Source organism: Mirounga angustirostris, unplaced genomic scaffold, assembly GCF_029215605.1.
Source record: "Mirounga angustirostris isolate CCGP_5_RB_7025 unplaced genomic scaffold, mMirAng1.0.hap1 SCAF_14, whole genome shotgun sequence".
Classification (NCBI taxonomy): Eukaryota; Metazoa; Chordata; class Mammalia; order Carnivora; family Phocidae; genus Mirounga; species Mirounga angustirostris.
Window position 1 is genome coordinate 88,874,491 of NW_026991722.1, and position 24,975 is coordinate 88,899,465.

Here is a 24,975-nt window from a genome sequence, read left to right on the forward strand (position 1 = left end):
TACCTAATTTACCAAAGGAAAAAAATATATATTTACCTGATGCTCTTCTAAGGAATTATGATACTGAAAGTGTGAAGGCGGTTAGTTTCTTAGTCTGTTTCAAATCAACAACATTTTTATTTGGAATGATTATTGCAAAGTGCAGAATGTCTTTTATCCAAGAACTTGAAGCATCCCTGGAATTTGCCAGTGCACGTGCCCATTTTAGAATGCCATTTCCTAAAATAATCCACTAATGTTTTGAACATTTTCATCATTTGGTTTCTCTTTCTGCTAAAGAACGATTAAATCCTAATGTAGGGGCGCCTGGGTGGCTCAATTGTTAGGCATCTGCCTTCGGCTCAGGTCATGATCCCAGGGTCCTGGGATCGAGCCCCGCATCGGGCTCCCTGCTCCGCGGGAAGCCTGCTTCTCCCTCTCCCACTCCTCTGCTTGTGTTCCTGCTCTCGCTCTCTCTCTCTCTCTGTTAAATAAATAAATAAAATCTTTAAATAAATAAATAAATAAATCCTAATGTAGCACAGGATCCCTTTGGGCTGAAATCTGCATGGGGCCAATAGCAATTAAACAGTTCTTTAACGCTTCTTCCCCACTCTGTACCAACACCTAGCAAGACACCAAACTCTTATAACATATCTTGTTAGAAATTCATAGTCTGCCCTGTGCCCTGTGGTATCTTCTGCTGTTTAATCATTTTATTTTATTTTTTTTAAAGATTTTATTTATTCATTTGAGAGAGAGAATGAGAGACAGAGAGCATGAGAGGGAGGAGGGTGAGAGGGAGAAGCAGACTCCCTGCTGAGCAGGGAGCCCGATGTGGGACTCGATCCCAGGACTCCAGGATCATGACCTGAGCCGAAGGCAGTTGCTTAACCAACTGAGCCACCCAGGCACTCCTGTTTAATCATTTTAAAAGGTGGCTGGACATGCAGGTTTTGTCATACATAACCTATTGGGTAAGAAAGATAATCTTTGGTAGTACTTTATGCTTATGGTAGTTCTAGATGGTTTTGTTACTTATGGGGAACTAATAGCAGCTCTCTTAGGCTCAGCTGAGAAGTAGAATAGGAGCTATTATTTTTTTTGAAGGCCAAATAGATCACAGAAAATTCTAGGAAACACTGGAGAAGGCAGTGCATATTTGCCATCATCAAAATACTTATTTGGATTTATGGAATGTGTTTTGTTTTTTAAACGTGTATTTTGGTTCATTTTTTTCATCTTGGCAGTGGAGAGTTTTATTCTCAAAGAATAAAAAATGTTTGGGTTAGGGGTTCCTGGCTGGCTCAGTCAGAAGAGCATGTGATTCTTAATCTCCGGGTCATGAGTTCAAGCCCCACATGGGGTATAGAGATTACTTAAATAAATAAAACAAAAAAAAATGTTCGGGGGGCACCTGGGTGGCTCAGTAGGTTAAGCATCTGCCTTTGGCTCAGGTCATGATCTCAGGGTCCTGGGATCGCCTGCGTAGGGCTCCCTGCTCAGCAGGGAGCCTGCTTCTCCCACTCCCAATCTCCCACTCCCCTGCCTGTGTTCCCTCTCTCACTGTCTCTTTCCCTGTCAAATAAATAAATAAAATCTTAAAAAAAAAAGTTCGGGTTATATGTAGTAAGTAGGCTGCTCATGCACTGGTGACCTGCTTTTAACTTGTCCCTTGGCTAGAAGAACAAAGCTATAGGTATAGATAGTTGTCTAATTTTTTTGGAAACTAATATTTTTCTTACCTCATGAACTATTAGTGGACCTGTGATTGTACTTAATAACCTTATATTTACCTCATACTTCCATTGCAAATAAAGTTTGAGCTCCATGCCCCTTTCCCCTCTTATTTTGGTCAGTGACAAAATAAGTATATGTGTATTTTTTTAATGTACTAGAAAATGTAAAGGTTGGTAATTAGATCACTTACTAAATGATGGGAATGGAAGGGCGCCTGAGTGGCTCAGTTGGTTAAGTGGCTGCCTTCAGCTCAGGTCATGATCCCAGGGTCCTGGGATCGAGCCCTGCATTGGGCTCCCTGCTTGGCTGAGAGCCTGCTTCTCCCTCTCCCTCTGTCAGCCGCTCTGCCTACTTGTGCTCTCTCTCTATCTCTGTTAAATAAATAAATAAAAATCTTTACATAATAAATAAATAAATAAATAAATGATAGGAATGGATCATAATTAAGAATTTGTGTTTTCTCAAAAATAAACTCAAAATGGATGAAAGACCTAAATGTGAGACAGGAATCCATCAAAATCCTAGAGGAGAACACAGGTAGCAACCTCTTTGACCTGGGCCATAGCAACTTCTTGTTAGTCTTCAAAGGCAAGGAAAACAAAAACAAAAATAAACTATTGGGACTTCATCAAGATAAAAAGCTTTTGCACAGCAAAGGAAACAGTTGACAAAACCAAAAGACAACCTACTGAATGGGAGAAGATATTTGCAGATTTCTTATCAGATAAAGGGCTAGTATCCAAGATCTATAAAGAACTTATCAAACTCAACACCCAAAAAACAAATAATCCAATCAAGAAATGGGCAGAAGACATGAACAGACATTTCTCAAAAGAAAACATACAAATGCCAACAGACACATGAAAAAATGCTCCACATTACTCGGCATCAGGGAAATACAAATCAAAACCACAATGAGATAACACCTCACACCAGTCAGAATGGCTAAAATTAACAAGTCAGGAAACGACAGATGTTGGTGAGGATGTGGAGAAAGGGGACCCCTCCTACACTGTTGGTGGGAATGCAAGCTGATGCAGCCACTCTGGAAAACAGTATGGAAGTTCCTCAAAAAGTTAAAAATAGAGCTACCCTATGACCCAGGAATTGCACTACTAGATATTTACCCAAAGGATACAAATATAGTGATCTGAAGGGACACCTACACCCAAATGTTTATAGAAGCAATATCCACAATAGCCAAAATATGGAAAGAGCCCAGATGTCCATTGACAGATGAATGGATAAAGAAAATGTGATATATATACACAATGGAATATTACTCAGCCATCAAAAAAAAAAAGAGAAATCTTACCATTTGTAACAATGTGGATGAACTAGAGGGTATTATGCCAAGTGAATTAAGTCAATCAGGGAAAGACAATTATCATATGATTTCACTCATGTGGAATTTAAGAAACAGAACAGAGGATCATAGGGGAAGGGAAGAAAAATAAGATGAAATCAGAGAGGGAGACAAACCATAAGAGACTCTTTTTTTTTTAATTTAAGATTTTATTTATTTATTTGACAGAGAGAGACACAGCAAGAGAGGGAACACAAGCAGGGGGAGTGGGTGAGGGAGAAGCAGGCTTCCCACGGAGCAGGGAGCCGGATATGGGGCTCGATCCCAGGACTCTGGGATCATGACCTGAGCCAAAAGCAGACGCTTAACAACTGAGCCACCCAGGCGCCCCATAAGAAACTCTTAATCATAGGAAACAAACTGAGGGTTGCTGGATGGGAGGTGGGTGGTGGGATGGGGTAACTGGGGGATGGGCATTAAGGAGGGCACGTGATGGAATGAACACTGGGTGTTATATGCAACTGATGAGTCACTAAACTCTACCTCTGAAACTAATAATATGCTATATGTTAATTAGTTGAATTTAAATTAAAAAAAAAAAGAATTTGTGTTTTCTGTGGGGCACCTGGCTGGCTCAGTGGAGGATGTGACTCCTGATCTCAGGGTTGTGAGTTTGAGCCCCATGTTGGGGTTAGAGATTACTTAAAAATAAAATCTTAAGGGGGCGCCTGGGTGGCTCAGTTGGTTAAGCGACTGCCTTCGGCTCAGGTCATGATCCTGGAGTCCCTGGATCGAGTCCCGCATCGGGCTCCCTGCTCAGCAAGGAACCTGCTTCTCCCTCTGACCCTCCCCGCTCTCATGTGCTCTCTCTCGTTCTCTCTGTCTCAAATAAATTAAAAAAAAAAAATCTTAAAAAAAAAAAATAAAATAAAATCTTAAGAAAAATTCTAAAAAAGAATTTGGGTTTTCTGTGTTTTTATTGCCTTCCCCATACTTAATATTTTGTTTTGTTTGGGGGGGCGGGCAGAGGGAGAGGGAGAGAGAAAGAATCCCAAGCAGGCTTCCTGCCCAGTGCAAAGCGTGATGTGGGGCTCAATCTCATGACCCCGAAATTTTGACCTGAGCCAAAATCAAGAGTTTGACACTGAACCAACTGAACCACCCAGGCGCCCCTTCCCCATACTTTTTGAATGTGATTTTTTTCTCTGGCATAAGGAAACAAATTCCAGAACTCTGCTGTGTTGAAAGGCTCACTATGCCAAAGGTGACTGTTACTTTTTTTTTTTTTTTTTGAGTCACTGGCAAGGCTGAGTTCTCTTTCAGTCCCTACCTTCCTAATTTTAAGAAGAAAATTGTCATAACTGAGATTTACTAAGAAATCGAAGGGAGATGTAATGTTCTAGCTTGCATATTATGATTACTAAGAAATTCATCTCCTGCAATATAGCATCTCTAGTTACCCTTCCTTTAAGAACAGAACAGACATATCTCACAGGCTAGATGTGAGATGAGAGTCAGATGCTTAACCGACTGTGCCACCCAGGCGCCTTCTAAATCCCTTTCTGAAGTAGGCAGGGAACAAATAGAAAAATTTTATATGTACGTCCCATGTTCCACATGCTATGCTCAGCTGTCTGGAGGAACTACCTTTCTTTAATGATGAATGTTGGCAAATGCTATCAGCCTCACTGGGGAACAAAATTTCACTGGGGATGTAACATGGAAAGAAAAGAATATCGAACAAAACAAACCAACAAACCTAAAGGTACCAGGGTTGCCTGGGTGGCTCAGTCAGTTAAGCGTCTGCCTTTGGCTCCAATCATGATCCCGGGGTTCTGGGGTTGAGCCCCATATTGGGGCTCAGCGGGGAACGTGCTTCTTAACTGTCCCTCTGCCTGCCACTCCCCCTGCTTGTGCTCTCTCTCTTTCTCACTCTCTCTCTCTAATAAATAAATAAAATACAAAAAAAACCCCCAAAACCCAAAACCCTAAAAGGTACCAAGCTGGAGAGCCTATGTGAAAGTAAGTTAGTGGTAAAAGCAGTCAGAGCTTTAAGGTTTCCCAGAAGACGGGCTCCTGGGTGGTTCATTCTGTTAAGTGTCTGACTCTTGATTTCAGCCCAGGTCGTGATCTCAGTGTTATGAGATTTTGCCCCGAGTTGGGTTCCGCGCTATGTGGAGCCTGCTTGGGATTCTCTTTCCCTCTCCCTCTGCCCCTCCCCTGCTCACTCATGATCTCTCTCTCTAAAAATAAATAAATATTAAAAAGAAAAAGATTTCCAAGAAGACAGAAGTCACAGTGTTAGTTTGTTCAGGAAGGACATCCGAGGGAAGGGGGCATTGGTGCTAGGCCTTGCCCAATGAGAACAGAGCCTCGCAGGCTGAGATGGAAAGACAAAGCAATCCAGGGACAACAGTGCAAACGCAGGAAGGCAAGAGAGCCAGGCATCTGGGTCCTTCAGAAAGCATTTCACAAGTCCCTCCTCCGAACCAGGCCCTGGGATGGGTGTTGGATAGTCACATGGGTGAGGCAAGGCCCTGCCTTTGCTGAACCTACAGTCTGTCTGGGGAGAGTGACAGAGCAGCAGACCCAGTGTGATTGGTGCTGTGATGGGGGATGCCCGAGAGGCTACGGGAGTCCAGAGCAGGGGCTGAAGCTCCCTGGAGTTGGGGAGACCAGGGGGAGGCCTAGACAAGTGGAGGGCATATAATCTGGAAGTGCAGAAAACAATGAATGTTTATGGAGCACCTAGGGTGTGGCAGGTGGTATGTAGAGGGTCTCATTTGCCTCTCATATCAGCCCCATTTTATCTGGGGGTGGGAGGGGATGTAACTCTTAAGAGCTTAAGTCAAACAGTGTGTGAGTGTCAGAGCTAAGGGCCTGGTCCTAGAGCCCCTTATAAGTCCCACTCATTCACCTAAAATCTATTCATCACTCCCACCTGAGCCAGCCATAAGGGGGATACATGAACAAGGGCTAGCACAAGCTCTCCTTGGGCTACTGGTGAGTGTGGGAGAGAGACAAACAAAGGGGCAATTATAACACAGCCCAGAAGGACCAGGGAGGCACAGGAGACTTGAGCAGCAAACTCGCCCTGGGAAAGGCAGGGAAGGTTTCCTGGAGGTGGTGACATCCAGCCCAAGCTGTGAAGGATGATATGGCTACTATCAACCAGGCATTGTGCTAGGCTCTTCCACGTATTAAGTCACTGGACTCTTCCCAACAGTTTAAGTTTCCATGACTGTCCCCAGGTAAAACTGAGAAAACAGGCCAGTAGGCACACTTCCCTGTGGGCCTGGGTCTCCTCACTCACAGCTCTGCCTGGCAGGAGAGCTAAAAATATAGTACTACTATATTAAGGCACAGCTTAATGTCAAAGACTGGATACTTACGGTTTGCAGAGGTGGGAGCCAGAGCAGAGGAGGGGCAGCCTCTCAGGGGCTTCCCTCTCCACCCCCACCACCGAAGCCACTGGTCCCTCTGCCTGAGTCCCACTCATCAAATCCTGACAGCTGTGGCTAGAACAGTCACACCTGGGTCTTGCGCCTCTCACCCGGTCCTCTGAGACCCCAGGCCCGGGAGGAGCCCCTTGCTTCAGGAGGGTGGCACAGAGCCTATGATGGTCAAGCCCGCCTGGATAGAGAACTGACTTCTCCCAACACCACTGCTAACAACAACATCACCTCCTGGTTGGACAAGGGTGTTTTAAAAACTTTTCTTCAAGTCCTATTCACTTTCCAACCTGCCCTATTGAGCTGGCTGATGTGGGACGGGCCTGTCTACCTCTTTTAGCCTCAGTTTCTCCTCCTTGTGAACGCTGTACTCAATTATGGGCCAAGCACCATCATGTGCCCTTGACGTCCATCCCTTCATGTCACCTTCACCATTCTCAAGAGGTGGGGGCTACAGTTACCCTCACTTTATAGGTGAGCACGCTGAGGTCCAGAGAAGACGAGGAACTTTCCTACTTTCACAAGGCACCAATGGACTGAGCTGGGAGTGAAGGCTGGTGACGGTAGGGCCCATGCTTTCCCCTTCCCCCACCCATACCTGCCTCACGGGGTTTCATCCAATCAGAAGGTTGGGAGTTCTTGTGGTGTCGCGAAATGACCGAGGACCTGCTGCTGGCGCTGTGTGCCCTTCAAAAAGTCCTTTCCTCCTTCTGACACACACAATCTCCCTACAGGTCCTTCCCCACCCTCCCGCCACAGTGGTGCGTAACCAACGAATGTTGCACCAATTATCATTTCCGCCTATGCCCACTAGAGGGCCCCCAAGTGACACTAACTGCCATGCTTCCCTTCCTATGTAATTGATACAAAGGCAGCCCCACAGCATCTCTGTCCCAACCTTCTTTCTAGATTCTTCTTCCTATGTGATTACTAGTCCTCTACTTCAATTTCTGCTTGCTTGCTGTTTTTATTATTTTTACCCTAGAAATTACTAAGAGTTACCTCAGATCCTTTGGGGAGGGAGGCAGGAGGTGACTTTGTGCAGTCTCACTAACAAGGCCAGCATTACAGCTGCTGAGGTGTGGGCTGGCTCACTTTGCTGGCATGAGGCTGATGCCGACTGGCTAGGTCCAAGGACCTGGGGGCCAGGGGAGGGGGGCGTCCCCGCAGGACCAGCCAAGAGGGTCCCTGGCTTCGTGCAGGATAGAAATCAAATGCGAGCCAAGAAGTGAGAGCAGAGTTTATTAAAGACAGAGTGAGAGGGTAGATAACAAAGCGTCCGCGAGACTCGGGAAGGAAAAGAAGAGTGAGTCTCATCTTTGCCGGGGGCCTGGGGTTTTTATTGAGGATTTATTGAGGTCTGGTGCACATGGCTTCTCAGGCATCCAGGAACAAAGACGAGTGTTTAGGTGTCCTCCTAAGTCACTTCTGCCCTGGAGCCAGGGGGCTTGGTGAGTCAGTGCTCTTGGAAAATGTTCGTGACGACCCTGCCCAGTCACTCCTTAGATGTTATCTGTGGTGCTGGAAGACTCCAAAGAAATCAACTCCTTGACCTTTACAAGGAGGACACACATCACCTGTACGGGACGCATGTGTAGGGAGGGGGTGCAGGTCCTAGCAAGAATAGAAGCAGGAAAGGGAGCAAAAAGCAGTTGTTCTTGGGATCCCCTCAGTTTCCCTGTCTCAGGGCAGTGACAGGTCTGCAACTGCCCCACCTACCCTGGGATCGACATTTGGCTCTGACTCCTGCTAAGCCAGGTGTGTGTTAGATGTGTGAGAAGGATCCTGGCTTCTCCAGAACCCCCACGTACACATCAAGGTTGGCAGCAGCAAGAACCAACCAGGGTTCCAGTCTGCCCACATGGGTTCCAGCTCATTCCTGTGGATCCCGGGATGTTCTGGACCTCCCCTACATTACCCTCCCCCTGCCCTTCCTGACAGCCTGCCTGTCTGTAAGCTCCAGCATCAGACTCAGTGACAACATCCTTCCAGAGATCGCTTAAGCAGCTCCCATAATCGCCCAGGTTCAAAACTCTGAGACAAATCAAGAGAACTCTCTATGGCCTGGTATTTCTGCTTGAACCCTGACTGAATCAGAGGAAGGACACTGGTTCAGAGCAGGCAGCTTCTTAGAGCTCAGGGCCTCCAAAGGCTGTCAGTGTGAGGTCCTCCTAATAGACCCACTCAAACAGAGTCCAACTTTCCTAACTTCCCTGTAGCCACGTGTGGCTGGAGGAGGAGAGACTTTGGCCAAGCTGGCACTGACAACAGAAAGCTGCACTTACCTGCCGTCCCATGGGCCAAGCAAAACAAAAGGTAACCCAGAATCCTACATAAAACCAGATCCTCTGTATCACATGGGGTACTGTGGTAAGTGGGCATCCGGGAACGGGGGCACCCTGGGGACAAAACGGGTGATGGGAGTCTGTGGGTGGGTATTAACACCCTCCACCAGGATGGAGTCCTGTGCTCCCCAGGAGCAGAGTTTGGACCTCAGTATCCAGGTTGGGACACTGCTTTAGAACTCAGTTGGGTTAAGAGGCACATGGGAGCCGGGCTCCCAGCTGGGGCTGAGCTGGACTTCCATGATACTTAGACTCTGCAGCTTCAGCTGTAGATGGCCACCAGGGGGCTCTCAAGCCATGTCCCGGGAGGTGGTGATATCCCTAGGCTGTGACGTAGAGGAAGAATCCAGGGTAGAGGAGTGGGGTTCTCCAAGGTTGAGCAGGGCACATTCCCTGTGCAAGGCAGTCAGCTACATGTATAGGAACTCTTGGTGCTGTAGCTCATCTGATCCACCTTGGGTAGCTGGAGGTACAAAGCTGGGTTAGTGCCCCTTGGGACCCCCATTGGGGCTAAACTCATGGAAAGGCCTGAGGCTATCATCATGCAGGGTGGGGAGGCTGGAAGGTGGCAGGCCTCAGACTCATGAGGATTTTTTTTTTTTTAAGATTTTATTTATTTGAGAGAGAGCAGAGTGGGGGGGGAGGGGGCAGAGGGTGAGAGAGAAGCAGACTCCCCGCTGAGCAGCGAGCCCAACAAGGGGCTCGATCCCAGATCCCATGACCCCGGGAGCATGACCTGAACTGAAGGCAGACACTTAACTGAGCCACCCAGGCGCCCAACTCATGAGGATTTCTGATACTCCTTCCCTGCTCACCAACTGTGTGATCCATCACCCCCTATTCAGACCTCAGTTTCCCCATCTGTACAATGAGGAGGCTGGATCAGATGATCATTCAGGTGGCTTCCAGCCCACCAGTAATAATGGTGATGATGGTGGCAAAGATGATAACCGTACCATTTGCCAAGAACCCATTATGTGCTAGACTCCACAGACTCCACACAAAACTCATTTAATTCGACTGTCTCCCTTAATCTACATGGTGTAGGTGCGACTGTCACCCCCATTTCATAGGTGAAAACACAGAGGCTCATACAGCTGCGAAAGAGTTGGGCTAGGAGAGAGATAATACAGCTGGTAAGAGCCCAGCTCAGGTTCCGCTGTTTCTGGCTGTGTGACCCTGGACAAGTCACTCACCCTCTCTGTGCCTGTTTCCTCTGATGTCCGCTCCACAGGGCTGCCACAAAGACCAAAAGCAGTAATGCCAAATGCCCGGCATGTGGGGAGCACAGCACATCAATCATTGTTCCATATTAAATGCCTTATTGGGGCGCCTGAGTGGCTCAGTCATTAAGCGTCTGCCTTCGGCTCAGGTCATGATCCCAGGGTCCTGGGATCGAGCCCCACATCCGGCTCCCTGCTCCGCAGGAAGCTTGCTTCTCCCTCTCCCACTCCCCCTGCTTGTGTTCCCTCTCTCGCCGTGCCTCTCTCTGTCAAATAAATAAATAAAATCTTTTAAAAAAATAACTTATTAAAAAAAATAAATGCCTTATTATCTGTGGCTGGGATGTGAACCACAGTCCACTTGGTCCCACAGCACCAGCTCTCCACCCTCTGGGTAAATCCCTGCTGAAGCAGGAGATGAAATGCTGTCTGGGTTGAGAACTCGGATTTCATGACAGGCTCAGGTTGCCCCAGCTGCACAGCAGGCTTGCCAGTCGCCCAGAAAGCTGCCCGGCTCCGCTCTCGAGCCAGACGGGGCTGCCCCCACAAGCATTTCTGCTCACCTGGCCAGCAGCCTTCTGCCACCCCATCCCAGCAGGCCCACAGCCAGCCTCTGCCCCCAGGAGCTTCCCATTTGTTCCTCACCGAACTCTCTGAGCCTCCTCTGCAAGGCTCACCTGCTAGATAATGGAATACCTCATAACCTCCCATGGGCTGCCCTTTGGAAGATGTCGCTTCACTGCCCCCCAAGCTGGCTTCCTGCCTGATCCCTTACCTCGTAACCCCCGAGCTGGCTGATTCCCTTGCCCCCACCTAGCTCACCTGCCTGGATACCAAGCGGACACGGTTCTCGAAGACGATATCACTGGTATCTGTGTCTGGTAGATGCCATCAAGAGATAGAACTGGCAGTGTTCCTGGTCTCCTGGGTCCCTACCATCTGGTTTCTACAAAAGTTACTTTGCAAACAGGGTAGCACCTGGGAGTGGAGCGCTTGCTGCCCCAGTGCCTGACAGAGCCAGGCACACAGTGGGGCTCATGAGAATGTGAGTGAATGAATGAATGAATGAATCAATCAATCAATCAATCAATCAAGTGAAAGAATAAACGATGCAGGGCCAGGTTTGGTCTCTGGATGCGGGGGACTCCGGGGCTCTCAATGGCACTGGGAACCCTGGATCTGGGTCCTGGTTCTGTCTGCCACCACTCTGTAGCTCTGGGACCTTGGGCAAAGTTCTCAACCCATCCCAAGCCTGTTTCTTCTTCTGTAAGCCAGGGAGAGTAACAGTCCCGGCCTCCAGGAGCCAATGTGGAGACACCGTGGAGAGAAGTGAGTGCAGCCTGTTATGATTACCCACCCTATGAATGCCCGCCGTCCTGAGCCACCTGGGAGCTAGAGGTGGGTTTGCAGGTGCAGGCGTGATGCTCAGCTGGTCGTGAGGGTGCCGGCATGAAACCTTGGTGCTGAGCTTCTGTCGGCCCAGCTGGGGCAGGACGTGGGGCAGGAAGCCAAAGGTGTGAGCCCCCTGGCCGTCTCGGTGGTCCAGCCCTGTTTACACTCCACCCGGTGTGGCACGTGGCCTCTGGCAGTGGCCTCCTCCCCACCCTCCCATCCCCAGCTTCCCCCGATCCAGACTCGAGTCAGACGGAGCCTTCAAATATTGCATCTGAGACATGGTCAGCCCCTGCCTGAACCCTTCTCAGAAACTTCCCTGGTCCAGCTCTCCACACGGCATGAAGCTCCTAGCCTCTGCCTTCTCCTCCCTCACCCTTCCGCTCTGAGCTCCAACCACCTGGACCTCCTACCCAATTCCTCATGTCATCCTGCCTGTCCTTTGCCCGTTCTCTAGTAACTTCTTGTCACTAGCACGGTAACAAGAATCTGGCTAGGCCCTGTGCTCAGCGTCCTCTCTCCAGGTTGGGGGCCCAACACCAGCTGGGGAGGGATGGGGAGGGGGAGGGTCTGATCCCAACAGCGCCCTCCAACCCCACCCCATCCCCACGCTCTAGGCCTGCGCCCTGGAGGGCTTTCCTGAGCCTGGAGGAGCCAGGCCTGACCGAAAGCCAGCCCACAGCAGGCACTGCGGGCAGCATTCTCCCCAAGTGCCGCACCAAGCTCTTTCTCTGTAACCTCGAGCTCCTGGTGGCCGTAAATCTTTTCCCCGCAGGGAATGCAGAAGCCCTGCCTGGTAGCTCGGCAAGGCTGACTTCCTCACCCTCCTTCTGGCTCCGCATGCAGAACGCTGTTCCTCTCGGGGCCAGGGCAGGATGCCAAGGACCAAGCAACTGCAGCATCCTCGCTGTTCCCCTTCAAGGCCATCCCGAGGGGCTGGGCTCCCCACTCCCCTACACTTCCCCTGTCAGCCTCGCTCTGTCCATTGGAAAAACAAGGGGCTTGGGTCTGAGTCTTTTTAAAAATCCTGATGACGCTCATAACCACTGTCCCTCAACAGCGCTCACCCCCGCAACACACAATTTTGCACAAAACTTTACCTACCAATCGCTTCCCCCACCAGATCCGCCCCACACCTGCCTGATTGGGAATGTCTGCATTTCAGGAGCTACTGTTACTTGCAAAAAGCAAGTTGCAAAACAGAATGTATAATCTTCTTTAAACCTAAATATCAGGGGCGCCCAGCTGGCTCAGTTGGTGAGCGTGTGACTCCTGATCTCGGGGTTGTGAGTTTGAGTCCCACGTTGGGTGTAGACATTACTTAAAAATAAAATCTTTTTTGGGTGCCTGCGTGGCTCAGCTGTTAAGCGTCTGCCTTCAGCTCAGGTCATGATCCCAGGGTCCTGGGATCGAGTCCCACATTGGGCTCCCAGCTCGGCAGGAAGCCTGCTTCTCCCTCTCCCTCTCCCCCTGCTTGTGTTCTTGCTCTCGCTATCTCTCTGTCGAATAAATAAATAAAATCTTTAAAAAAAATCTTTTTTAAAAAACCATAAAAATTAACATTTACTTGTAAATGCATAAAAGGATCTGGAAGAATATATATCATAAATGGTTCCAGAGCTTATTTCTGGAGAGTAGGATTATGGGAGCTTTCACTGTCTACTTCAGACATTTTTATAACTGAATATTTTTTTAACAAATGCATGCTACTTTGAGGGCTTTTTTTCCCCATCTAAAATATAATCCTATAATATTATCGCCAACAATCTCAAATTCTCCAGACCCTTGATCCTTTTGTTGAGCAAGAACGATAATGAGAACTCAGGTTTTTTGGGACGCCTGGGTGGCTCAGTCGTTAAGCGTCTGCCTTCGGCTTGGGTCATGGTTCCAGGGTCCTGGGATCAAGCCCTGCGTCAGGCTCCCTGTTCAGTGCAGAATCTGCTTCTCCCTCTCCCACTCCCCCTGCTTGTGTTCCCTCTCTCACTGTCTCTTTCTCTCTCTGTCAAATAAATAAATAAAATCTTAAAAAAAAAAAGGACTCAGGTTTTGGAAGTCTGAGTGATAAGAGATCAACAGGATTAAGACCATGACTTGACACTTAACCACTGGGTTCCTCTGAGCAAGGTAATTCACTTATCTAGGCCTCGCTTTATTCTCAAAAATGGGGTTAGTAGTGGGCGCCTGGGTGGCTCAGTTGGTTAAGCGACTGCCTTCAGCTCAGGTCATGATCCCAGAGTCCTGGGATCGAGTCCCGCATCGGGCTCCCTGCTCCTTGGGAGCCTGCTTCTCCCTCTCCCACTCCCCCTGCTTGTGTTCCTGCTCTCGCTGTCTCTGTCTCTGTCAAATAAATAAATAAAAGCTTTAAAAAAAAAAAAAAATGGGGTTAGTAGTAACTCCTACACCTCAGAGGACTTCTTACATTGGCAAGAAGAAAAATGTAACAATGTCTTTTTCTCTCTCTCTCCTCTTTTTTTTAAAAGACTCTTGAGTGAGGCAGACTCTTAAGACTCTTAAGACCCTGCCTGGGTCCCCAGTGGAGGTGCCACATCTTGCACCTGCTTCCATTGGCCCTGGCCAATGTCTTCCCAGCTGTCGGGTCTCACCCTGGACCCCTGGAAAGTCCCCACAGGTCCAGGAGCCTCTAGGACAAATGTGGCTAATGGAATCTGTCCTGGACTTTTGTGTCTGGCTCCAGTTCAGCAATGGGGATATAAAAAACCCAGACATCACCTCATCGCTGTTTCATCAAAAAAGGAGACTTTCTCCCTGCACATCCCTGCAGAGGACAAATTCCTGCTGGCTGTGTGGCCTGGGAGGGAGCAGGAAGAGAGGAAGAGGGAAGCTGGGGAGTTCTCCCCATCTTGGGGGTTACAGGGCAGCCCGGGGGGGGGGGGGGGGTCGTCATTACAGGCCTGGGACTGGCTCCTTGGTAACCATGACGATCCCACTCCCAGGCACTGTGTGGGCCCCTGACAAGCATAAGCCCCTCTACCCCTCCCAACATCCTGTGAGGGAGGTACTGGATTCCTTTTGTCTGAGGTCACTGAGCTACGGCCAGGATTGGCCCCCCAGTCCAACTGACTCCAGAACAAGTGCTCTCAGCTTCCTGGGAGCCAAGAGGCCTGTGGCTTAAGTACAGTTCTCCTCAAATGCCATGTGCGACCTTGGACAGGTCTGAGACCCTTCCTGAGTATCCCCTCAGGGATTTTCAGAGGAAAACTCCAGGCCAACCAACCACTGCCTCTAGAATAGTTCTGCCATGAGTTTACATGTTGGGCTTTCCTGGAAGATCTGGTCTGAACACAGGGCCTGACAGCCTCAGAAAGAAAAATAAAACAAAAAGCAAACAAACAAAACCTCCACAGGGCCAGAGAGTCTCCAAGAGCTAGTACAGGAAGGTTCCCCATGGTCCTGGAAACCCAATGTGCTCTTTCTAGAGGCCAATCCAGCCCCGCCAGCACCCCCCAACCCTGCCTGCTCTGTCACCTGGCTCAGGGTCCTCATGGCTTCTTCTCTATTCCTGCACTGGAGACCCTGTAGGCTTCTCAGGACTCCTCAGCAGGGCTGCCCAAGGCCAGTGCCCCAGCACGACTAGACAGAGGTGGGTCTCACCGACCCCCATGCCCTGTCTTCCTTTCCTTTCCCAGTCTTCAAGGTCATTGCCAGGACAGGGGGCCCAAGTGTGTTTCAGGAAAAGCTATGAATCCAGATTTTTATGTTAAATCACCCAGCTGTTAAATGTTGACAAGTGTACCAGTCATTTGCTACGTGATCTTAGACCCATTCCCTGCCCTTCCTCTGCTTTGCTTGGCATCCCAGGGGCTCAACCCTGTGAACTACATTTCCCAAGCTCCTCTGCCAACTAATTCTAGTTAGGTTCAGCCAATGGGAGGCACTGAAGAAAGACTGGCAGGCCGGAAGAGGTCAGGCTATTTCCCATCTCTCCGTGCATGCCAGGGTCTCCTCCAAAGCTTCAGTGCCCTCCAGCCAGCCCATCCTCCATGGGTCCAGGCCACAAATTTGGGTAACCACCCCTCTACTGCCTCCTGTTTGGTCTTTCAAAATTGTCCTTATTGACTCCTCTAAAGTGGGCTCTGTTTTTCTGACTGATATGGCAATTAATTCAAATCCTCTTTATTCTTTTTTTTTTTTTTAAGATTTTATTTATTTATTTGACAGAGAGAGAGGAAGAGAGTGAGAGCACAAGCAGGGGGAGCGGCAGAGGGAGAGGGAGAAGCAAACTCCCCACTGAGCAGGGAGCCTGATCAGGGGCTCAACCCCAGGATCCCCAGATCATGACCTGAGCTGAAGGCAGACGCTTAACAACTGAGCCACACAGGCGCCCCTCCCAAATGAAATTTTTTTAATACCCTTGGGTGGGGGGAGGGGCCAAGCAAAGCTGGTCCACAGGCCACATCAGCCTGTGGGCTGCCTGCTTGTGACCTTCACTTTGCAGGTGGCAAATATTCTCTCATGTATTCCCCTGCCTGAGCATCCCAAATCCCATGATATTAATGGGAGAGGACAGATGACCCCCATTCCACAGCGGAAACTGGAGCTCAGGCAGGCATGGCTACTGACCAAGACACCCGATTCCCAGCCCTGTGCTCAGTCTGGAACCCCAGCCAGCTTCCTGTTAGCCGCCTTCCTCCCAGTCTTCAAACCTGCGCACGCGTCCCCTGATGCTCTGACCCCCAACAGAGTGAACTCCTGCAGGGGGCTCCCCCTCAGTGTCACCCGGAGAGTGGGGAAGGGGTGGGGGTCTTTGGGGTCTACATACCCAAGGACATCACAGAACTGGGCACCAAGTAAGAGTAATAATAATGCCAACAACAATAATACAACCTAATGTTTATTCACATCAGTTCCTTCTGCATGTGGGAAGGAAGGAAGGGCTGAGGGTCTTGCATCCCTGACTTCCAGGGGTCAGATGGAAGTTTGGAAAAGCTCAGAGCAGAGGCCTTCATAATTAAAACAAGCCAATGACCAACCTAGCGGGGGCCTACTACATTCCCGGGGCAACTTCAGGTGCTTTCTCTCTTAATCCTCAAGTATCCGGAGAAAACAGAGGCTCCTTAAGGAGGCCCATCGGGTTCCACAGCAGAAAGTGGTGGAGCTGGGACTCAGACCCAAGTCTCCTTGTGCACAAAGACTATGGCACCTACGTACCCTCTGTGCTCACTCTGGCCTCCCTGCCTTTGCCTGGGCTGTTCCTCCATGTGGGGCTGTCTCCGCGAGGGATCATAAAATGAGTGTCAGACTGGGCTGAAGGGGTCCCCCAGGGCCTGCCGCAGTCCTTCCCCCATCGCTGGGCAGGGCCCTGGACCAACGCCCAGGCTCTGCTGCAGCCTGAGAAGAGCCAGGCAGGCCCTCAGCCAACTGCTGAAGAGGCACAATGACGGTGGGGAGAGGGGCCTGGGGCAGAGGACAGAGGCTTTTGGTGACCCCAAATCTCTGCCAGGGCATGGTGGGCACTCTGTGTCAAGCCCTGGGCCTCAGCGGTAACAGGGCATCTCACAGGTGTGGGTTTAAGCCTGGCTCTGAATAACACAAGCCCAGGTTTGTCTGGTAACACACAAACCTGCTCTGAAGGACACTTGAGAATCATCCTAGTTGCCTCCAGGGAGGGGCTGGGTGCCTGGGGAGAGAAGAGGGGAAGGGAGACTTTTCACTGTCTACCCTTTGGGCCTTTGGATTTTTAAACCATTAATAAATCATTTAAAAAGTGTAAGCTCTGGTTTGGTGAATCATTGCTGTGTGACCTTGAGCAAGTCACTTAACCTCTCTGAGCTTCTATTTGCCCAGCTATAAAATAGAGTTAATCATAGCGCTTAGTTCATAGAGAAAGAGTAAGGTATAAATGAAAGTATTCACACAAAGTGCTTAGCATGAGGCCTGAGACACAGTAAAAGCTCTTAAAATGGGATTTCTATTATTATTATTAATACCGTTATTATTATTATTGACCATCTGTCTGTCAGACCCTAAGCAAGGGCTACTGTCACAGTCCCCTGACACCTCCCAAGATCGCTTCCTGAAGACTGAGGCCATTCCAGCAAATGCCAGCTCCAGTACTATCAGGTCTGCGACTTGAGCAGATCATGTCATCTCTCTGTGCCTCGGCTTCTTCCTCTGTGAAACAGAGATACTAGAACTTGCCCGCTATTCACAAGATTATTAACAATCAAGATTTAGTCATTCAACATTTCCCAGTGATCTCTGTACCACATATGGTGGCAGGCATGGGAGGGGTGGTGCCAAGGTGAGGGCAAGAGGCTCACAGTCCGGTGGGAGGCAGCTAAATTAATAGATGCTTGCAACAAGAGAGAGAAGTGGTGGATGGGGGGAGAGGGAGCTAAGAGAGGCCAGCTGAGGAACCTAACCCAGCCTGGGATGAAAAGGGCACCAAGGAAGCCTTCCTGGAAGAGGTGTTACCCACAGCTGAGCACTGAGAAATGACCAGAGGTTGGTCAGTCAGGAGAAAGAGGGTCAGAAAATGCCCTGCAGGCAGGGGTAGCAGTAAGAACAAGGGCTAGAGATGGAAGACCCAGTGGGTTGTTCCAGAATGAGCAGGACGTGAAGCCAGCCCCAGTGAGGGCAGTGGGAAGGGGAGGGGAGGCTTTTGTCATTGACTGGAGAGGACTGCCTGGTTTCAGACACCAGGTCGACCACTTATCTGCTGTGTAACTTGGGCAATTACTTAGCTTCTCTGTGCCGAATGAGGCAAACAGTGCTTATCCCACTCTGTTGTTGTGAGGATAAAAGGGAGTTAATTCACATAAGGTGCTTAGAACAGGGCCTGGCACACAGCCTGGTTCTGTTCTGTCCTCCACAGGTCCAGGCATGCCGTGGCCTTCAGGGAGATGATGCTGACTCAGTGTGTGCTGAGTGGATGAAAAAGTGAGCAAACAGGGCGCCAAGCTCTCTGACAGCCCCATGCCCCCACCATGCCGACCCCAAGGACTGGAGCCTGCTCTGGCCTCCCCACCTTCTGCTCACCACTGATCTGGGATCACACAGACGGCCTGGAGGGAGAGATGCTCCCCCCCAACCCTGGGGAACCATCTCGGCCACAACATGCCGTGTGCTAGTTCATCCCCCATCTCTGACACTGTCTGCAGGGACCTCAACTTGAGAGCCCCAGGCTTGGGGGGCTAGGCTAGACCTCAAAGGGGAAGGAGACCCCTCCCTGTTGATGGCCACCTGCTAGTGCTCTGTCTGACACAGGGGTCCACCTCCAAACACTCAGGTCTGACTCTCCCGATCTTACGGATGAAGAGACCAAGGTTCAGGGAGGTGAGGACTGGCCTGGGGGGAAAGGGGAGTCGCAGGCTCCAGAGCTGGGCTTCTCCACTACCCCCACCACCCAGCCTATCTTAGCTCTCTCTTGTTTGCCTGGCCTGGTTGCTGAGGCCCCTGTTCAGACACACAGGAGACCCAATTCCAAGGTGAAAGATTCATGGTCGGAGAGAGATTAAGAGAAATCAGAAGGATGGATGGCAGTGTTGATACCGCCAAGGTCATTCACACTGTACAAATGGGGGAACTGAGAGCAAGAGAGATTCCGTAAGCCACTCTGAGCTGCTCAGTCCATTCACGGTAGGGCTGTGGTGGGACCTTGTCCTTCCTCTCAATACACAACGTGCCCCAGTATCCAAGGTGCCCAGGGAAGCCCAGCAGGCTGGACACGCTGTCTGCAAATGGGAACCAGGAAAAAAGGGAGAAGGAGTGGTTGGCAGGCAGTTTTGGTGGAAAGAGCTCGAAGGGAGCTGAAAGGCGGTCCTGCAGGTCCAGAGCGGGGACTAGCACCCATCAGGGGAAAGCACGCCCCTCTATCTGTGCCCTCTGCCCACCACAGCAACAGGGATGCTGCAGACGCTGCTGCGGCCCTGGCTGAGTCCCCAGCCCAGCTCACAGCTCCGCAGAGGGAGGGACGTGGGAGGAGATGCTGAGTCGGACTCAGCCTGCTCTAGATCCAGCTCCAGCCGCAGTGAGAGCAGAATGCCCAGAAGGGCCTCCTGGGGGGTGGCCCGGTGACCTTACCCAGCAGCTAGGCGGGAGGAGAGGTCAGGAGCAGGGCTTCAGTTCTCTGCTCGGCCAGACCCGCAGGCCCAGAGAAAGGGTCCTAGAGAAAGGGGGCAAGAAGGGGGGTTTGGGGCCGCACAGAGGAGAAGCTTCTTCAGGCCCCAGGCCTGAGTCTATAAAGGGCAGCGCCGGGAAGGGGCAGCCAGGCCCTGCCCTGGGGGGCAGGCAGGGGGGAGTTGATGGTCTGGGAAGAGGACAGGGGAGATGGAGCCCTGACACCATTCACTGTGTGACAAGATAGCTGAGATGAGGTGACAAAAGGCACTTGATGATCCTGATATTAACGAAATCAACAATAATAGTAATGGTTCCCATGTATTACGTGTAGATGCTGGGCCAGTCACTGTGAGCCTCAGTCCAGCCCCACCCAGGGGGACACTGTTTTTTCCCCATTTCACAGATAACAGAGGCCCAGAATGACAACATGACGCCCTGCTCCATCCCAGCCTGGAGACGCTTGTGTGCCCCTCCTCCCAGGCTCTGAGGTCCAGGCCAGCAGGGCTCTGTCTGTTGCAGGCCTGGCTCTAGCCTCTTCCCAGTGCCTTAAGTGCAAGCTGCACTCAGTACTCAAGATCAGTGGACACATGAAGCCAGTCCCACCAGGGGGCAGACAGAGGGAACATCCCATCTCCCCGCCCTTCTCTAAGTGGAGAAGCATCCAACCTCGCGTCTGTACCCAGCAAAACCGAGTCTGATCTCACAGTGTCTCAAGAGGTGGCCAAGGCCTGGAAAATCACCCCCCTTTCACGTCCTGAAAGTGGCGCCATCGGGCCTATGGGAAAGAGGGGAAACTGAGGCTTAGAAAGGCTAGTGATCTGCCCAAGGCTACAGACACTGAACCAAGACTCCCCTCCTGTCTCCCCAACTTGCCCCCCAAACACACGCTGGGTCAGGAGCCCCAATTTGTGACTCCCACAGCCGCTGGACTTGCCCTTCTAGCAGCCCTTATAAAATTGGCTCCTTATTTGTTCACGGTAAGAGGAGCTGGGATTCCTGAGTGCAGGCCTGGGCCTGGAACAAGCCTCAAGAAATGTGTGTTGACTGAACGATGAAAGAAGGGAAGGAAGGGAGAGAGTTTAAGGGGTGGGGGTGGGCGGTTCAGCTACTGGCCCAGTCACACGAAGCCATTTACTAGCATCAGGGTTCTTCTGACCCCTAACCCTAGAACTTCTGACATTTTGGGGATCTCGCACCTCTTGGAGAATCACTCACACAACCCTGCGCACGGTTCTGGTGGCCCCTGACCCCCGGCAGCTCACCCACAGGCACCCAGGAATAGCGTCTCTGTGCTGCAGGTGGAAAATCCTGTCCAATGTCACCCAGCCCTGTCCTGGGGACACTACAGATGTGAATGCGCTTCATAAAAGCCTGAGGCACGGCACGCACTTCAGCTGTCTCATCTGGAACCATGAGCCTGCACGTTGCTGCAGCCCCTGGCACGTGATACAGTGGTCGTGACACAATTCCTCTGCCTCTTCTGTCCTCAGATGGCCTCTGTGCCACCCCAGGGGCTGCTGCCAGCCAGGGACGTGCAGGAATGCCCGTTAATGCTACTTCAGCCACCAACAGGCATGACAGCCTACGCCAGCCACCTCAGGGGTCGGGGCTGCCTGTTTCTCTTATCTGGGTCCCCTGCCGACTCAGCAGGACCCTGCTTCTCCTCCCTCATTCCCAGCAACACCTTGGTGCCAGGGGGTAGAGGTGGCAGCATCCAAAGCTCAGGAACTCTCCTAGCCCCCAGAATGGTGCTGCAGACATAATCAATAACAGTTGTGTTTATTGAGGGGTTTCTAGGCCAGAAATGGTGTTAGGTCTTTTGCATATGTTTTCCACTAGATCTCAAACGAAGCTGGTATTATTAGCAGCCCATTTTACAGATGTAGAAACTGAGGCACAGACGGGAGAGGTCGACTGCTCGAGGTGCCCTGCTGGGAAGTGGGAGGGCCAGCATTCAGCCTTGGGTTGGTCTGACCTGAGCAGTGAGTTCTGAACCACTGGAGGAGTAAGCCTCCCCCAGCAGTTACTGCTGATCTTCTGGAGAGTGCTGCTCCCCTTCACCCATGTAGAGTATCTGTTCTTGGAAGCCTACCACCAGGGATGTTCTGAGTGAGAGGGCAGATTCACATTCACTAGAAATTCTCAGGGGATGTAAGGTTTGCTGAACCTCAACTTGTCTCTTCCTCCGCAGTCATAAAATATTAAAGCCAGGGGCGCCTGGGTGGCTCAGGCGTTAAGCGTCTGCCTTCAGCTCAGGTCATGATCCCAGGGTCCTGGGATCCAGCCCCGCATTGGGCTCCCTGCTCTGCGGGAAGCCTGCTTCTCCCTCTCCCACTCCTCCTGCTTGTGTTCCCTCTCTCTCTGTCAAATAAATAGATAAAATCTTAAAAAAAAAAAAAAATTAAAGCCAGAGGGTGCCATTGCAATTAGGATGGTCTAGTCTCTACATTTTATGAAGGGGGTAAATTGAGGCTCAGAGATACAGGGGACTTGGCCAAGGCATTCCCAAGTCACAGATAATTGGGAACAAACCCAAGACTCCAGACATCAGGTCAATGCTACCTAAAAATCAAAGAATGTGAGCTCAGGAAACAATGTTCAGGGTCCTCTGGCCCAAGCCTCCCATTTTACAGAAGGGGAAAACTGAGACACAGAGAAGAGTCAGGTCTTCCTTTTTTTTTTTTTTTTTTTTTTTAAAGAGTGGGGTCAGTCGTTAAGCATCTGCCTTCGGCTCAGGTCATGATCCCAGGATTCTGGGATCCGAGCCCCATAATGGGCTCCCTGCTCAGCAGGAAGCCTGCTTCTCCCTCTCCCGCTCCCCCTGCTTGTGTTCCCTCTCTCGCTGTGTCTCTCTCTGTCAAATAAATAATTAAATCTTAAAAAAAAAAAAGAGTGGGGTCTTCCTAAGAGCGATATACAGGCAGGCAGAATGCACCACTGATGAACCCAATTTTTTAGTAGCAGTGCGACCTGAGACATATGAGGTGACCTCTCTGAGCCTCATCTGTGAAGTAGAAATAACAAAACCTATAGTGTAGGGTCACTGTCAGCAGTATAAAGGATGTTGGCCCTTAGACCAGCACCCAACACATATTTAGTGCTCAATTCAGGGTATATATTATTAATACTGGTAGGCCCTTGTCATTTTCCCTGTCTGCCATTCTGTCTTCTAGGTCAAACATTTCTCCAGTGTAGTGGGTAAGGCTATGGACTGCTGCTTCAGCCACTTCTTGGCTGGGAAACCTTGGACTGGTTACTATTCTGTGATTCTGGGCCTCAAACACCTCCTCAGTCAACTGGGGACGGCAAGAACAGTACCTACCAGACAGGGCTGTGGTGAGCTGGAAATAACACATGTGTTGGGCTTCATGTAAAGCCAGGCACACAGTAAGTGCTCAATAAATCTGAGCTAGCACTGTTACTTGTTATTGGCATGGCCATGTCTCATCTTTGTCACATCCTAGGCTGCGGGGCGCCTGGTCCACCAGGAAGGGGCTAGTCCCCAACTGCGAGGACTCTCCAGTCTCCGGAGTACTAACGCAGCAAGGGAAGGAGATCCCAGAGCTCTGCACGTCCACACGGGAGAGCCTGACCTAGCTCTGATTTCTCATGCTTGCCTGCGGGAGGGGAATTCTGAAAATGATGGACGAAATCCCGGTTTTTGCAGTTACGGAAATGTCGCGAGCCCTCATTTTACAGGTGCAGAAACTGAGGTCTAAGGAGGGGGAGGTTGCTGCTCAAAGACGCACAGACACATGCCCAGGGCTTGATGCACGGAGTCCTCGCTTGCGGCACCGTCCCCCAGGGAAGAGCCTCTGCCGCAGGAGCCCCTCCCAGAGCCCCGCCTCCGCCGCTCCCGGGTGGGCGTCGGGCCCTCCCGGATGCCCCGCGGCGTCTGTCTGGGCTTTACTCACGACGAAGGAGACGACGGCAGCGAAGGCCGCCTCCACCTTCCCGCGGTCCCCGGGGATGCCTCTGACCCGATGCCGCGGCGACTGAGGCTGCCGGGAAGTCGGGTCCGGGCTGAACGCTGTGCGCCCGGTTTCTCGGAGCCCGGACCTTTGGAGGAGCGCTCGATAACCTTCGGACGCTGTTCGGACGTTTCCGGCGCCGAGGGGCGGGGCTGAACGTGACGTAGGCGTGGCCGTCGCCGCCTGCAGGGGGCGCTGTTGCCAGCGCGATTCCCACTCCCCCTGCTTGTGTTCCCTCTCTCTCTGTGTCTCTCTCTGTCAAATAAATAGATTTCAGGTCGGATTGTGGGCCAAGCATTCTGGAGGCACAGGAAATGGCTCTGTAGTCCTGGGGCCTTGGTGTCTTGCTCCGGAAAATGGGTTTGATGACAAGTTTGGTGAGCTTTCAGTGGAACCTGGATAAATTTATGAAAGGAACTAGAAGACACATGGATAAATATGCAGTTACTCACCTTGCCTCAGTTTGTTCATCTCTAAATGGGGATAATTGTACCTTCCTTCCCTGTGTATATTGTGAGAGTTGCAAACTGTGGGAAAAATACATATAAAGGGCTTGACACCTTGTAAGCACCCGGTAAATGGCAATGTTTGTGGTAAGAGACAAAGTGCCCTGCCAAGCCAGGAAATAATGTCCAAGACTTGGTTCCTGCCCTCAAGGACCTCCAACCGCAGAACCAGAAACAAGGCAGCTGGCAGCTGCAGTGAAACGACTGGCTGGGAGTCGGACCTGCCACTGACCGCTTGGGCCTCAGTTTCCTCCTCCTTTCTCTGAGGCCCTTTAGCCTGGCTTCCTTGGATTCTGGCTTGTGAAATGCAATCCAAGATGGATTTTTTTTTTCAAAGATTTATTTGTTTGAGAGAGAGAGCATGAGCACACAGAGGGAGAGGGAGAAGCAGACTCCCTGATGAGCAGGGAGCCCGACGCGATCCCAGGACCCTGAGATCATGACCTGAGCCAAAGGCAGATGCTCAACCGACGGAGCCACCCAGGCGCCCTAAGATGGATTATAATTAGATGCATAAGGTGGAGTAGAAATCATAGGAAGTCACCACCAATTGGCATTTATTCATACAACAAATTTCACTGAGCTAACATTCTGGTACCAGATCTTAGGGAAGCAACATTGAATAAGAGATGGCTCTTGCCCTTGTTGGAGCTCACAGATCCATTAGGAACAAATAAATAGCACTTTAGAATAGAGTTAGGGCTAGAATGTCAGAAAGACAGAGGGGCTGTGGGAGCCTAAAGGAATCAGCTAACTTTGGGGGTTAGGGAAAGTACCTGAAGGAGTGAGTAACATGAAGTAGCTGAAGGATAGGAAGGAGTTATGTGAAGGGGGGGTGAATATTGGAGTGAGGGAAAGGGTTTCAGACAAGAAGCTCAGGGTGAAAGAGAGTATGGCAGAATCAAGAATTTCATGGAGGCAGCCCTGGAAGGCAGAAGAGATTTGGGGAGAGAGAGATGTGGGCAGGGGGGTGCATAAG

The 24,975-nt window shown here is 50.6% G+C and overlaps 1 protein-coding gene across 1 annotated transcript in view; it reads right to left on the reverse strand.

The window, feature by feature from the left end:
- The window catches only part of AP1B1 (adaptor related protein complex 1 subunit beta 1), an 82,090-nt gene extending 58,531 nt beyond the window's left edge, over positions 1–23,559 (reverse strand). The window contains exon 1 of the mRNA XM_064578614.1: positions 23,434–23,559. The gene's annotated coding sequence lies outside the window, so the exon portion shown is untranslated. The remainder of the gene's footprint in view (positions 1–23,433) is intronic.
- Between the last annotated feature and the right edge of the window lie 1,416 nt (positions 23,560–24,975).